This window comes from Triticum urartu, chromosome 5A (genome assembly GCF_056163025.1).
Source record: "Triticum urartu cultivar PI428250 chromosome 5A, HENAU_Tu73, whole genome shotgun sequence".
Lineage (NCBI taxonomy): Eukaryota > Viridiplantae > Streptophyta > Magnoliopsida > Poales > Poaceae > Triticum > Triticum urartu.
Genome location: NC_141877.1, coordinates 556,739,925 through 556,753,288, shown reverse-complemented (window position 1 = coordinate 556,753,288; position 13,364 = coordinate 556,739,925).

The following is a 13,364-nucleotide window of genomic DNA, read 5'->3' as shown; positions in this document are numbered from 1 at the left end:
AAATTTCGTGTCACATTCAAACTGATTTTAAAAATAAATATATATCAATATAAAATCCAACAAATTGTCCACGCATAAAAATCAATGCAATTTAAAATCTCAAAATTAAAAAAACAAATTTGAAACTAATTGCCGGTTTGATGTGTTCTAAAAATGTACAACCCATTTCTCATTACTGATAGGCCATTTTCTCGGCCAGCCGAATGAAGCTCTCCTTGTCTTGAAAGATTTGCAGCCCAACAGGCCTAACAAAGTGACTTACTTGGCAAATCACAAAAAAACTGGGCTGTGGCCGTGGACCCAGCTGTCAGCCTCTCCACGTACATTACTTTTTCGATGGAAGTCGTTCGTTGACCACATTGACCACGCCGTGCCGAGAGCACCAAGGCGGTGGACGACGGCAAGGCCTAGGAAGGGGACGGCGTGGGGCCGGGGAAGACGCGACAGTGGATGCCCACACGGAGAGGAGTACGAGGGTTCACTGGTTCGGCTGCGGTGTGAGGCTGCCATCGCCGCAGAATAATAGGGGGTGTGGGTGAGTAGGGGGATGCCCTGGCCAGCGGTGGGAGTAGTAGGGGGCGGTGAGGCCTCCACGGCATCACAGCCGGCCACGGGAGGCACGAGCACGCGGCACGACCGGCGCTGGTTTGGGCGGCTGGAGCAAGAAGACCAGAGGTTGAAGAAGCACTACTGCCGTTAGATGAACATCGTAAGGTAACTGGAGCTAGAATCGTTCATATTGACTAAGTTGACAAAGCCCTCCATCCCCGTCAACTTGGTAGGCCCACAAGTCAGCCACCCACGATGCTGGGTTCCAGCTGGCAGGGGGAGTATTCATTTTTTGTGCGTAATAAGGAGGCACTTCCTTGCGTGCGAAGATAGCTGGTGGGTCCGACCTGTGAGCGGGGGGGCACGTTTTTTTTGCGAAATACAAAGGCCCTTCTGGTGGGTCCCAGATGTCAGGTGGAGGAATCAAAGACTTGAGAAGGTGTACAGAACAAGCTAGTATACCAGTAAAGAGACGTTGCTGAGTTTTAGAAAAAAGAGAGACGTGCTCCTGTAGTTGGTTCGGATCCAAACCTAGACTATGACTATATATGGTGCTATGCTACTCTGCAAGTAATGAAACTGACATATCCAGCGTTCGCTTCTCCTCTTCTCTACTTACTCTGCCTAGCATCAGAAAGCTCTGGCCGCAGCAACCATGTCCGCTGGCTGCTCGTCCACCTGCTCTTCAGCAGGCAACAACCCAATATGCGCCGAGTCACCACCCGTACCATCGCATGTGGGTCTCATCACACCCCCGCCGGCACGCGCTCCGCAGCCGATTGCTCATCGCAACCCACTGCCGTTGATGTGGTACCACTGCTGCAAATCACGCAGAGTCATCTGTCGCGTCTCAACCACAATCCTCAACCCTAGTCGAGTCTTCTACAAATGCCCGAGTCATGGGGTAATAATATGTTTAAGTGTTGTTCTGCTGCTTTCAGTTGCTGATTTTTTAATAGTTTGGTTGATGATCTTCCAATTTGATTCATGCAGAAAAGGGAAGATTCGTGTGATTTGTATTTCTGGGAAGTTGCTGATGTGGGGGAGTGCAACTACGCTAATTATTTGGTTAGTCGAGGAATCCCAATACCAGCAGGTTGGGGTGTTGGGCAAGTAACTGACGGAACGACAGAAGAGGAAGATGTAGAGCAGAAGGTTAAAGATGCAGTTCCTCTGATCATGGCCAAGCAACAGCTGCTGAACGGCCTTGATAGCAATGAGGAGATGAAATAGCTTGTGAAGATAATGGGCAAAATCGATGTGCTCTGTAGGATGATTGTCTCTTTATTTGCACTGTATGTAGCACTCGTGATGTATTTAGTGGCTGTGACATGAGCACTTTGCTGAAACTATTAATGAATGGAACCTGTGTAGCAGGCTGGGCGTAGTGTTGTGAACATCTAATGATTTCTATTAACAGAAATCAGGGGTATCCCCTTTTGCTCATAAATAAATAAATAGCAGAGACCCTTTTGGTAATAAATAAATAAATTAGCAGAGGCCCTGTCGGGTCAGCTTTGTTCTCATTCGAAGACGTCGAGCAAATTGCAGTCCAACAGCAATCTATGTCATCAAATTCAAGTTTCACAGCCAAATATGAGTACAACTAAATAACAATGTCATCATGTTTTAGTCGTCATACAATCACTAAACACAAATCAGCATACATAACAAGTGATGTTCTCACAGGAAAATACTAAACAGCATGTTCATCAGGTTTCAGTTGTCATAGCAAACACAATTTCACATAGTAGATAAAAAACGTCTTCTGACAGGCAAATACGACAAAAGCAATGTAATCATCATCCGCAGCAGCAGCGTCAACATCTTCACCATGTGTATTAGTCTGAATCGTAATTCCCCACGGTGTCATCTACTTCTTCGTCCTCAACGTCCTCGAACGTTGGCTTCTTCTTGATCAACTCTTGTATGTCCATAGCATGACAGGCAATCTTTTCGCCGGCGTCATTGACGTCATGGTTCTCAAAGATATTAGGAACATCTGTGTTATCTTGTACATCAGGAGCAGTGTAAGCATCATCGTGTTGTGCAACTTCATTAAACGAATTCCTCTGCTCAAACCTTTGCGATACTCTCCAGTCATCGCTACATGCAAATGTGTCTTCCAAGAAAAATATCTATGTTGCTTGATTTGCCAAAATAAAAGGCTCATTGGTCTGGTACGCCGCCTTGACATTGATGGATTTGAAATAATCATCAGCTCTGGGTTTTGCGATCCTGGAAAACAGGTTATACCAACAACAGCACAACAGAACCACACACCGATGATCCTCGAAACTGGAGATATACTGCAACTGAACAATGTCTATTATGTTAGCATACATTTCAGTTGTCTCTTTGTCATACGTATTCGTGCTCATGATGGCACTGTTTTGTGTATTCCTGCCTTCCTCTCGTGCAAGGGTGTTGTAGCGCACATCTCCAATAACGCAAGATTGATAATGTCTTACCCGAGTATCAGGACCCATTGCTAGTGAGTAAAGGGCATCATCAACTGCCTGCCCATCCTCTCGCATCTTCTTAACCAATGGTTAGAAAATAGACAAGCTGATCATCTTATGTACTCAATATATTAAAAAACTGACAGTGCAATTCAAAAGCTTACATGGCTCTTGAACCATTTCGCAAATCCTGCCATAACCAGTTTGTCAATGTTTCTTGGATTTTGCGGCAGTAACTCCCTTTTGTAGATGCTTCACAACATAGTGATCGCGTCAAATATCTAAACATATAAGAATGTGTTGCAAGTTTAGTAGATTATGATGTATAAGTTGCAGTACTTAGCACTTACTTGATATAAGGTAGTATCTCAGGATAGTTATTCAACACATACCAAACCATTTTGTCTAAATCTTTAGGTTTGTCCTCTTGTTGACTCTTCCCTGTAACTCGAACAGAATAATCGAAAACATTGAGCCCTGGATTGTCTTCATCCACCTCTTTGCTAAGCTGATCAGCTATTTCAATGTATTTTGAGCAGAATGTCAATGCTTCTGTAGCAATGTAGGACTCTGCAATGGAACCCTCGGGTCTAGCTCTGTTCCTAACATAGCCCTTGAAAGTGCCTAGCCGCCTTTCAATAGGGTACATCCACCCATACTGTACTAGACCTCTAAGTAGTGCCTCATCAGGTAGATGAACAGCCAAATGCACCATCACATCAAAGAAGGCTGGAGGATATATCTTCTCAAGGTCGCATAGGATAGTTGGTATATTGTCTCTAAGATGCTCCAAAGCATCTATCCTGATATTTCTACTGCGGAGTTCCCTGAAGAATTGTCCCAACTCTGCAACTGCTCTGTATAAGTTAGGGCGGCCCAATCCTCTAAGGATAATAGGTAAAACCCTTTGAAGAAGGACGTGGCAGTCATGAGGTTTCAACCCTTGTACCTTGTTTCCATCTGCACTGACTCTCCTTTCAGGGTTGGAAGCAAATCCATGTGGGAATCTCACACGTGACAGGACCTCGCAGAATTCTTTTCTTTTTACCTTGTCCAAGATGTACACAGCTGGTGCCATATCCCGTGGTTTACCTTCATCTCGCATCTGCAAATCCTGTCTGATACCCAGGTGTGTCAAATCAATCCTAGATTTTAAGGTATCTTTCATCTTGCCTTCAATATTAAGAAGTGTGCCGATAATGCTATCACATATATTTTTCTCGATGTGCATCACATCAAGATTATGCCGCAGATCCAAATCTTTCCAATACTCCAAGTCCCACAAAGTGGACCTGCGGGTAAACAATAATTTCTCTTCTGCCCTGCCACGCTTCCTTTTCCCGCTACCATTATCAGGTTGGTTTCCTGGTGTAATATGCCTGACCTTCTCTAATTCCACTTGCAACTCATCGGCGGTGAGCCTCTTTGGCGCATCACAGTTTTCATGCTTTGCATTGAACACATGTCTTCGGTATTTTCTAGGATGCGGCTTGTCCTTGGCAAGGAAATGGTGGTGTCCAATGTAACCGATCTTGCTAAGTATTGCGTATGACAGCGGATTCCTGTCACAGCGAACACATGCAATGTAACCATGTGTCGTTCGCCCTGACATAGTGCCCAAAGCTGGATAATCATGGATGCACCAAATTATAACAGCACGCAGAAAGAAATCAGCTGGTGGGCTACTATATAAGTTCCTCCACGAGAGGCTCCATGAACAAATCAAAATCCTTTCCAGGACTTTTTGGACCTGGGATGAGCAAGGCCATCATGTAGTTTGATTATTTGGTGCAGACATTTGGAGGCATGTTGTAAGGGATAACAAGCACTGGCCACATGCTATATATGGCGCTCTGGTGGCCAAATGGGTTAAATCCATCTGAAGCTAAGCCAAGTCTAATGTTTCTCGGGTCAGCAGATAACTTTTCGTGCTTCTGATTGAAGCTTTTCCACTCACTACCATGTGATGGATGGCTCATTACATTCTGATGTCTGTACTCCTGGTTCCTAGAATGCCACAGTACATCCTCTCTTGTTTCAGCATCATGAAGCAACCTCTGCAATCTTGGTGTAATTGGAAAATGTGTCAAAACATTATGAGGAATCCTATTCACATCATCGCCATCTTTCCATCTTGATGATTTGCATTTCGGGCATTCACTTAAGTTGGCATAATCCTTCCGGAATAGAACACAATTATTCTTACAAACATGGATCATATCATATCCAATTCCAACTGCACGAAGGAAATTCTTCATTTTACTGTAGGTGTGTGGCAGCTCAGACGCATCTGGGAAAGCTTTATGGAAAGCGGACAACATCGCATCGAATGATTTGTTGATCATCCGCTCAGATGTCTTCACCTGAAGAAAGGTGACCATAGCTGAGAATAATGACAGCTTATTTCCTGGGGTGACAGCCACGTTGCATTGTTCCAACATGCGGGCCCACCGTTTTTCTTCTGTAGGTGAAAGTTCACGGAATGCACGAGCATTTCGCAGCATTGTTTCAATGTTGGTCAAACTCACTAGCTCCGCCACCACCTCCTCCTCCTCTTCCACCTGAGCATCAGGCAGATCAAGATGGTGATCTGTTGCTTCCACGTAGTCAATAACATTGACGTTCACAGCTTCACCATGATGAACCCACCTAGTATATGTGACCGACATCCCATACAAGTGTAGATGATTTTGCACAGTTGACTGGGGTCTTGTAACTGAATTCATACAACTGCTACACAGGCAGAGCACATCTGATTTCGGACCACCGTACTCAGCTCTGATAAAGTTCATGAAGTTTTCAACCCCCTCGACATATGCAGCGGAGAATCTTCGAGCAGAAGTTATCCAAGTCATGTCCATCTGTTAGACATACAAATTAGTTCTTCTACTAGATATTACAGGAAAAACATATATGCTTTTTTATGAAGTCCAGAAGCAAATACCTAGGTCGATGTCTAAAGCTGTGGCAAGATATTTGGATGAGCAGATCTAAGTAACGAAATATATGTAAAGCTAATTCAGCAAACAGATTTGAGTCCTAAATTATGGCAGGCTATTTCAGCAGTCAATGAGGCCGAGCACACAGCCATCGAACTATCAAAGGCCATCACAGCAACAAAGATCGAGTATAAAACGATGTAGAGCTATTTCACCTAACAGATTGGCTACTAGACCATGGCAATCTACGTCACAATAAATATATGGAAGGATATTTTAGCAACTAATCGGCCTTGGCATGCCACCTCAGCTAAGCAGATTGAGTGCAGAACAGGGCAAGGAAGCTTCTTAAGCAGAGCATATTGACTGTAAACTACTTCGGCAAACAGTGAGATTAACAGCATCTATCAGCTAACATTCAGCGCTACACCGACATGCACGGAGCCTTGGTCTAGAATGCGCGTACCATGGGAGAAGCTGACCGCCGTGCATCTCCACACGAACGTCGCCAGCGGTGGTGGCGCTGACCGCCGTGCGCCTCCACAAGAACATCGCCAGCGGTGGCGGCACGGCTAGAGGACGGCAGTCTACGAGAGCATACTATGGGAGCGAGAGGATCGCCATGCATCCCCTCGACGAACCGCGGCACCGACGTATCGCCTTGCCGGGGAGAGCGGCTTTGGCGGAGCGAATGGAGTGGAGGGGGACGGGGGGAGGGGGTTTGGGGAATATTATTGGCTAGTTGGCCGAAGGGCGGTTGAATCTAGGATTTGGGGGGAATTTTTGGGTGGGGGGGGGAGGATTTTCGCACGGTGGGCGGGGGGAGTTTGGCGCATGGTCGGTTTCTCCAAGTGCAGTCCCACGTGCCAATGAAGAGGCAAGTCGAAGCGCATTCCGTTTGCGTGAGCCGTGTGCAGGACCGCACGTGTGTGGGGTGCAATGCGACCACGACAGGGCTGCTGTGAGTGTGCCGCCTTTTTTCCTTTTAAACTAGGTGCTTCGCCCCCTCAAAAAAAAACTTGTTGCTTCGTGCGATCCATCGATACTACTACTAGTAACCCGGTAATCCCGACTAAAACGGCGCGGCCGGGTCTTTTCCTTCGCGATATGCTGGGGGGTTGGCTTAGTTGGGTTTTTTAGGACGAGTAATGCTACACCTACATAGTCCCAGTTACATAATTAACATAATGTGAAACGTGTGAGCTGTTGATTGTAGATTGGGGGAGGGAGGGGCCCACCACCATGAAAATTAGGGGAGGATAGAGAGAGGCAATTTACGTTAACCCTTCCGTAGGTTCCCGTAGATGTAGAAAGATGTGAAATGTGTGAATGTGCATTTGCAGATAAGGCCTTCCCTCGTTCATCCTTTTCTCCAACAAGATCTTGATCTTCCATGCAACGCACGGGCATCTTGCTAGTACTCCTACAATATACTATATTATTGTGAAAGTTCATATACACCGGCCGAGATTAATGCAAACACAGCAGATTTTCATTACATTTCGAACTTTTATAGGACAGAAAAAATAAAAGAAACCCGACCCTAAACCTATTCTACGGCAGCGACCGACGTCCTCCATCTGTGATCTCCATGTATGGGGGCGGGGTTCAAGACCCGTGAAGTGAAGGTGCGGTCTCCGGCGAGCAAAAGTAGAACACGGGAGACGGACCGGCCAGTTGGCACACCATGCCCTGCCGCCTCCCATGCCCTACTCATCCTCGGAGGAGTCCCCGACCTCGGTGGTGTCGGACGTTGGACGACGGCAAGTAGGACGCGTGGCTGACGGTGCTCCCATCGTCGGCCGCCAGCGTGGCCACCGCTTGTGCGGCGACTTGAGCGAGGGCGGCGACCGCGAGCTCCATCCCCGAAGACAAGCTCTCCCGCAGAGCGTTCGCGCTTGCGGTCATGGCGGTTGTGGTGCCAGGTAGGAGGACGATGCGCTATGGTGTGGAGGTTAGCTGGGCATTGCAGCTTTAAGTAGTGCATTCCGGTGAGGCCAAGCGTCCTGGTGCGTCATTAAGTCACCGGAGTTGGTTCCTCGGGCACCGAGCCTCTTAACGACGACATACGGACGGACGGCATGAATGCGGGCAGCTGACGCCGTCTGGGAACGCACCGAGCGACGGTGCGAGGGACGAGGGTTTTTGGTGCCAGGGTAGTCAGCTGCGGTCGTGGAACGTTGGAGATGCCCTTTGCTCACATGTGATCGACGCATGTCATTGAAAAAGCAAGACGACCCGGCATGGTCTCATGTCCTGAGGATGCAGTTGGCCGCGCTACACCACTCCGTGGACGCGTCCCGGTGCCCCGTGCATCCTCGACGAGCCGGGTGTTGGGGTGTGTTTTGATTGTGGCCAAAGTGCACCTTACCAAAATTTTGGTCATGACCCAAATATTGGTCTTTGTTTGGATGGTTGCCATTTTTTGGCATGCCAATGAACTCTAGCCAACTCTAGTTCATTTTTCTTGCTGATGTCGGCCAAATCATGGGCAACCACAACCTCAACCAAAATTTTGGCTACCCAATGCTTTGATGGGGCAACCTTGGGCACAAACCAATCATGATGTTGGTCGTGCCATAGCACTAACGCCACCCTCGGCACACTGAAACCGACCGTGTCTAGCGACGATGAGCGTGTCACTCACCATGGTCACCGTGTCCAGAGGTGGTGCTGGAGCTGCGCCACGTTGTTGGCCCCCATGACCCACATGAACGGTTGCCGGTGGCAAGGAGGTCGTGGGCCAGCTCCTCCATTGGACTAGTTTGCACTACATCGTCCCGACAGGTGTGCCCCACATGTCGGTTTCCCTGTTTTCCCGGCCATATTCGAGCGTCAGTGCTCCGCGTTGTGCATTAGGCCTTTCACTATGTAGGCCAAGCGAGACAAATTATTGTTTATTTGAGTCGTTCAAGTATAATCATGTGGCGTTTGCTTATTTCTCATTCCTCTCCAACCCTCTTCTCCATCGATCATGTCTCCCTCCGGTCGAGTCCATCCTCCCGCATGCCTCATTTGAACATTCCACCGAGTATCATTCGCATGTGGGCCTAGACTATGCTTGTATTTCCAATGTTTATTTGTAATTTGTCCGACATGCATACAAACAAACGGTTCGTTTGAAGTTTCACTTTGCCTCCACTACGTGTCGCTTCGTGTCTTAGTTTTGACATCCCATTCAGTTCATGCCCCGACACATGTTGACGAGATCGATTGATGTTCAGAGATCAATTGCATGTCATGCAAGGAGATAAAGGTTTGGTCTGTTTCTATGATAGAAATGACCCGCGGGGGGGAGGTCTGTGGGGATCAGAGGGAGTATATTGTACGTTCATAAGCGAAACGAACGTATTGTACCCACCCTAGTCCTCTTTCAATCGATCTCCGGATCCCGAGATGAAATCGAGAGAGAACGAGTGGGGGCATGTGCGATACCTAAGGCGGATTCAAAATTTTGAACCGGTGATCATAGCATCCGCAAATCATATATAAAGGGTATTCAATGTTCATTTCATTTTTGAACGTACAATATACTCCCTCCTATCCTTTCTAGTTTACATATAAGTTTTATGTGTAGTCAAAGTATCTCTACTTTGATAAAAAAAAGTATCAACATTCAACAACGCCCAATCAATATTGTTAGATTCGTACGTACTCCTAGATTTGTACTTGAGATGGTTTCCAATTTGTTTTCAACCACGTGAATGTGCTTGTTCTCGCGCATGCTCTTCCTACTAGGATTTCGCCACGTATAGCCAGTCCAATAGTAACTTTTTTAAGCTCCCTATCCAATAGTACCAGTGGAGTACTGACAACATCTGTACTAGAGTATGCAGTGCTCATAGTTGCGCTCCTTCCTTCCATTTATATAGGGCCTATGTGGAGGAGAGAGATGTGAAAAGGTAAGGGGAGTGAGCTCTCATGCAAGATCCTAGCTATATACGCATTCCTAGTTAAATACGTACAATAAATATGAAGAAATAGATGGAGAGGAGATGGAAAAAGTACTAATACAATAGCCAACCTTATAAAAAAATTGCGGGAAATAGCCAACCTTATAGCCCACACTACTGTATGAGTGCATATAATAGATGATGGCTATAGATGACATGGTAGTTCCTTATAGCCATCGATTGGCTATATTATTAACCATGCTCTAATGCCTTTTTCAAAACCGCATTTGACTATTGACAAGATTAATAGTACATGAGATGTATAATGTGAAAATTATATCATTGGAAGCTCCTTTCACATATGTATCCTGCCTTACCCTCCCTTTCGGTCACTTACTGGCGGACCCCATGCTTTCTAGGCCCCGCATGTCAGTTAATCAATGTGTTCAGCCACGTCAGGGGATCCTCATCCGTAGTATACTCCCTCTGTTTTTATTTACTCCGCATAAAATGACGCGGGCGGGGGAGGGGGAGGGAGGTCAGTTTGCTCTCAGTTGCGGTCCCACAAGCAAGCAAAAACACAAGATGAAGCGCGTTCCATTCGGTGAGCGACATGGAGGGTCCAGCATGCGGACTGCAACGCGAACGCGACAAGAGCGATGTATAGTCAAAACTGAATGATCGGTCGTCACCGGAACCACTACTCACACTAGAACATTGGCTGGTCGGCCTATGCCAGCCACTGCCCTGAAACCACACCTGATCTCCAGTCCCTTCCCCCATGTTTCAATCCCCTAGCCCGCATCAAGCGTCCCCTAGTTCGCCGGAAAGCCATGGTGTGCCGCAAGATCACGTACTACAAGATGCTGACGTCGGAGCGCCACGCAGAAATCGCGGCGGTGGTCGGCGCCAGAGACCTCCGTTCCCAAGCTCGCTTTGGGGGGGGGCAATCCCCGAGTTCTCTGGAGCCAAGCTACGAGGAGGAGGAAGCTGATCCAATGTTCATGGCGGAGGTCGCGGTGCAGAAGGCCCCCGATGGGTATGAGACGATGGACGTCGACTTCGTGCCGGCATCCGAGTCCCCCATGGTCACTACAAAAAAAAGACACATCCGTGACATTTTGGGCCGAACGAAATTTTTTTGTCATACATATGACACTTCTATGACGATAATTGTGACAAAACCCGGTATAATTATAGATGTGGTGGGCTCCTACTTATATGACAAGAAATCATGACAGAAAATGGGCTTTTCGTCCTGGGCGGGCCGGAGATGCAGCTGCATGACATTCTTTGGGCCATCCATGACGGAAAAAACCATGGTAGAAGTGAGGGCGAGGAAAATTTCGGGAAGTTCCCGGTTACGATGGGAGGTCGGGGGCCGAGTGATGCGCGTTTCTCTCGTACACGTACGCGCGTGTGTGCGAGGTGTTGGATCTAACTGAACCCAAGCGAGGCGTTGGGCTCTAACTGAACCCGAGCGATTGCACTGCAGGCTATGCATTACTGAACCCAGGCGATCGATCGATGGCTGTTAACTGAACCCGATCGAGCGATTCCTTCGCTACTGCTGCTAACTTAAGCCGGTCGATTGGATGAACAGTGAGCGTTGAGCGGGGAGGGGGGGGTGGATGAACAGTGAGCGATGGCGTTGCCTCTGGATGAACAGGACCCCGTGGTGTGGAGGGCTGGATGAATAGTAGACGGTGGAGGGGTGGTTGAACAGTAGCCGGTGGAGTAGCGCGCGGTGGAGGCTGGATGAATAGGAGCCCGTGGAGGCTGGAGGAGGTCGACGGTAGCCCATGGAGGCTGGAGGAGGTCAACGGTGGAGATGAACATTATCCCGTGGAGTCCCGTTTTGCGGTACGCCACACCCCTCCTGAAGAACAGGACCCCCGTTTCGACCGTAGGAGGTCCGTTTCGTCCGTTTTGCGGTATGCCACACCCCTCCCGATCAACAGGACCCCCGTTTCGACCGTAGGAGGTCCGTTTCCTCCGTTTTACGGTACGCCACACCCCTCCCGATCAACAGGACCCCCGTTTCGACCGTAGGAGGTCCGTTTCCTCCGTTCTGCGGTACGCCAGGCCTCGTTTCCATCGCTTGTTCCATCCAAGCCCTCCCGATAAACACGACCACGCATTCCGTTCTGACCCAGCCGGTTGGCTCCCACGCGTTCCGTTGCCTCCCGATGAACACGACGCATTCCGCTGCCTCCCGATGAACACGACGCATTTTGTTGCCTCCCCATGAACACAACGCATTCCGTTGCCTTCCCATGAACACGACGCGTTCCGTTGCCTCCCCATGAACACGACGATGACACTGTTTCTCCGTTCCGACCCAGCCATGTACACGAGCCCTGGCCGTACGTATGCGCGAGTAGGTGTTTGAGACCCTGCCTGTATGTACACATACGTGGCCGTATTTTCTTTCTTGCATCCTAGCCGTTGTACGTACATGTACATGCTACGTGCGCGCCTCTACTACGACACGTGCGCGCCTCTACATCGACCAGTATGTACGTTCACGTTCGCGACCAGAATGACAACGCTACGTACGCTTCGACCAGGTGGGTCCCGTCTGACAGGCACTTCCTTGCCTCCGAAGATGTAGCTGGTGGGTCCCAGTAGTCAGGGGGGCGAATCGTTTTTTTCCCCGGACGCACTTCCTTGCGTGCGAAGGTGTAGCTCCTGGGTTCCAGCAGTCAGGGGGGTCAATCATTTTTTTTGCCCGGACGCACTTCCTTGCGTGCGAAGGTGTAGCTGCTGGGTCCCAACAGTCAGGGGGTGAATCGGTTTTTTTCGGACGCACTTCCTTGCGTGCGAAGATGTAGCTGGTGGGTCCCAGCAGTTAGGGGGGCGAATCGTTTTTTTTTCGGACGCACTTCCTTGCGTGCGAAGTTGTAGCTCGTGGGTCCCAGCAGTCAGGGGGCGAATCATTTTTTCGCGAAATATGGTGGCCCGTCCGGTGGGTCCCCGCTGTCAGGTGGAGGAATAATTATTTTGCGTGTAATAAGGAGGCACTTCCTTGTGGCTGTCGTGGACCCAGCTGTCAGCCTCTCCACGTACAGTTCTCGTCTGATGGAAGTCGTTCCTTGACCACGTTGACCACGCTGCGCCGAGAGCACCAGGGCGGTGGACGATGGCGAGGCATAGGAAGGGGACAACGCGGAGCCGGGGAAGACGCGGCAGTGGATGCACACGCGGAGAGGAGTACGAGGGTTCACTGGTTCGGCTGCGCTGCATCGCCGTAGAATAACAGGGGGTGTGGGTGAGTGGAGGGATGGCCTGGCCAGCGGTGGGAGTAGTAGGGGGCGGTGAGGCCTCCGCGGCAGCACAGCCGGCCACTGGAGGCAGGAGCAGGCAGCACGACCGGCGCTGTTTTGGGCGGCTGGAGCAAGAAGACCATAGGTTGAAGAAGCACGACGGCCGTTGGATGGACATCGTACGGTCACTGCAGTTAGAATCGTTTATATTGACTAAGTTAAAAAAGCCCTTGGTACGTCAACTTAGTAGGCCCA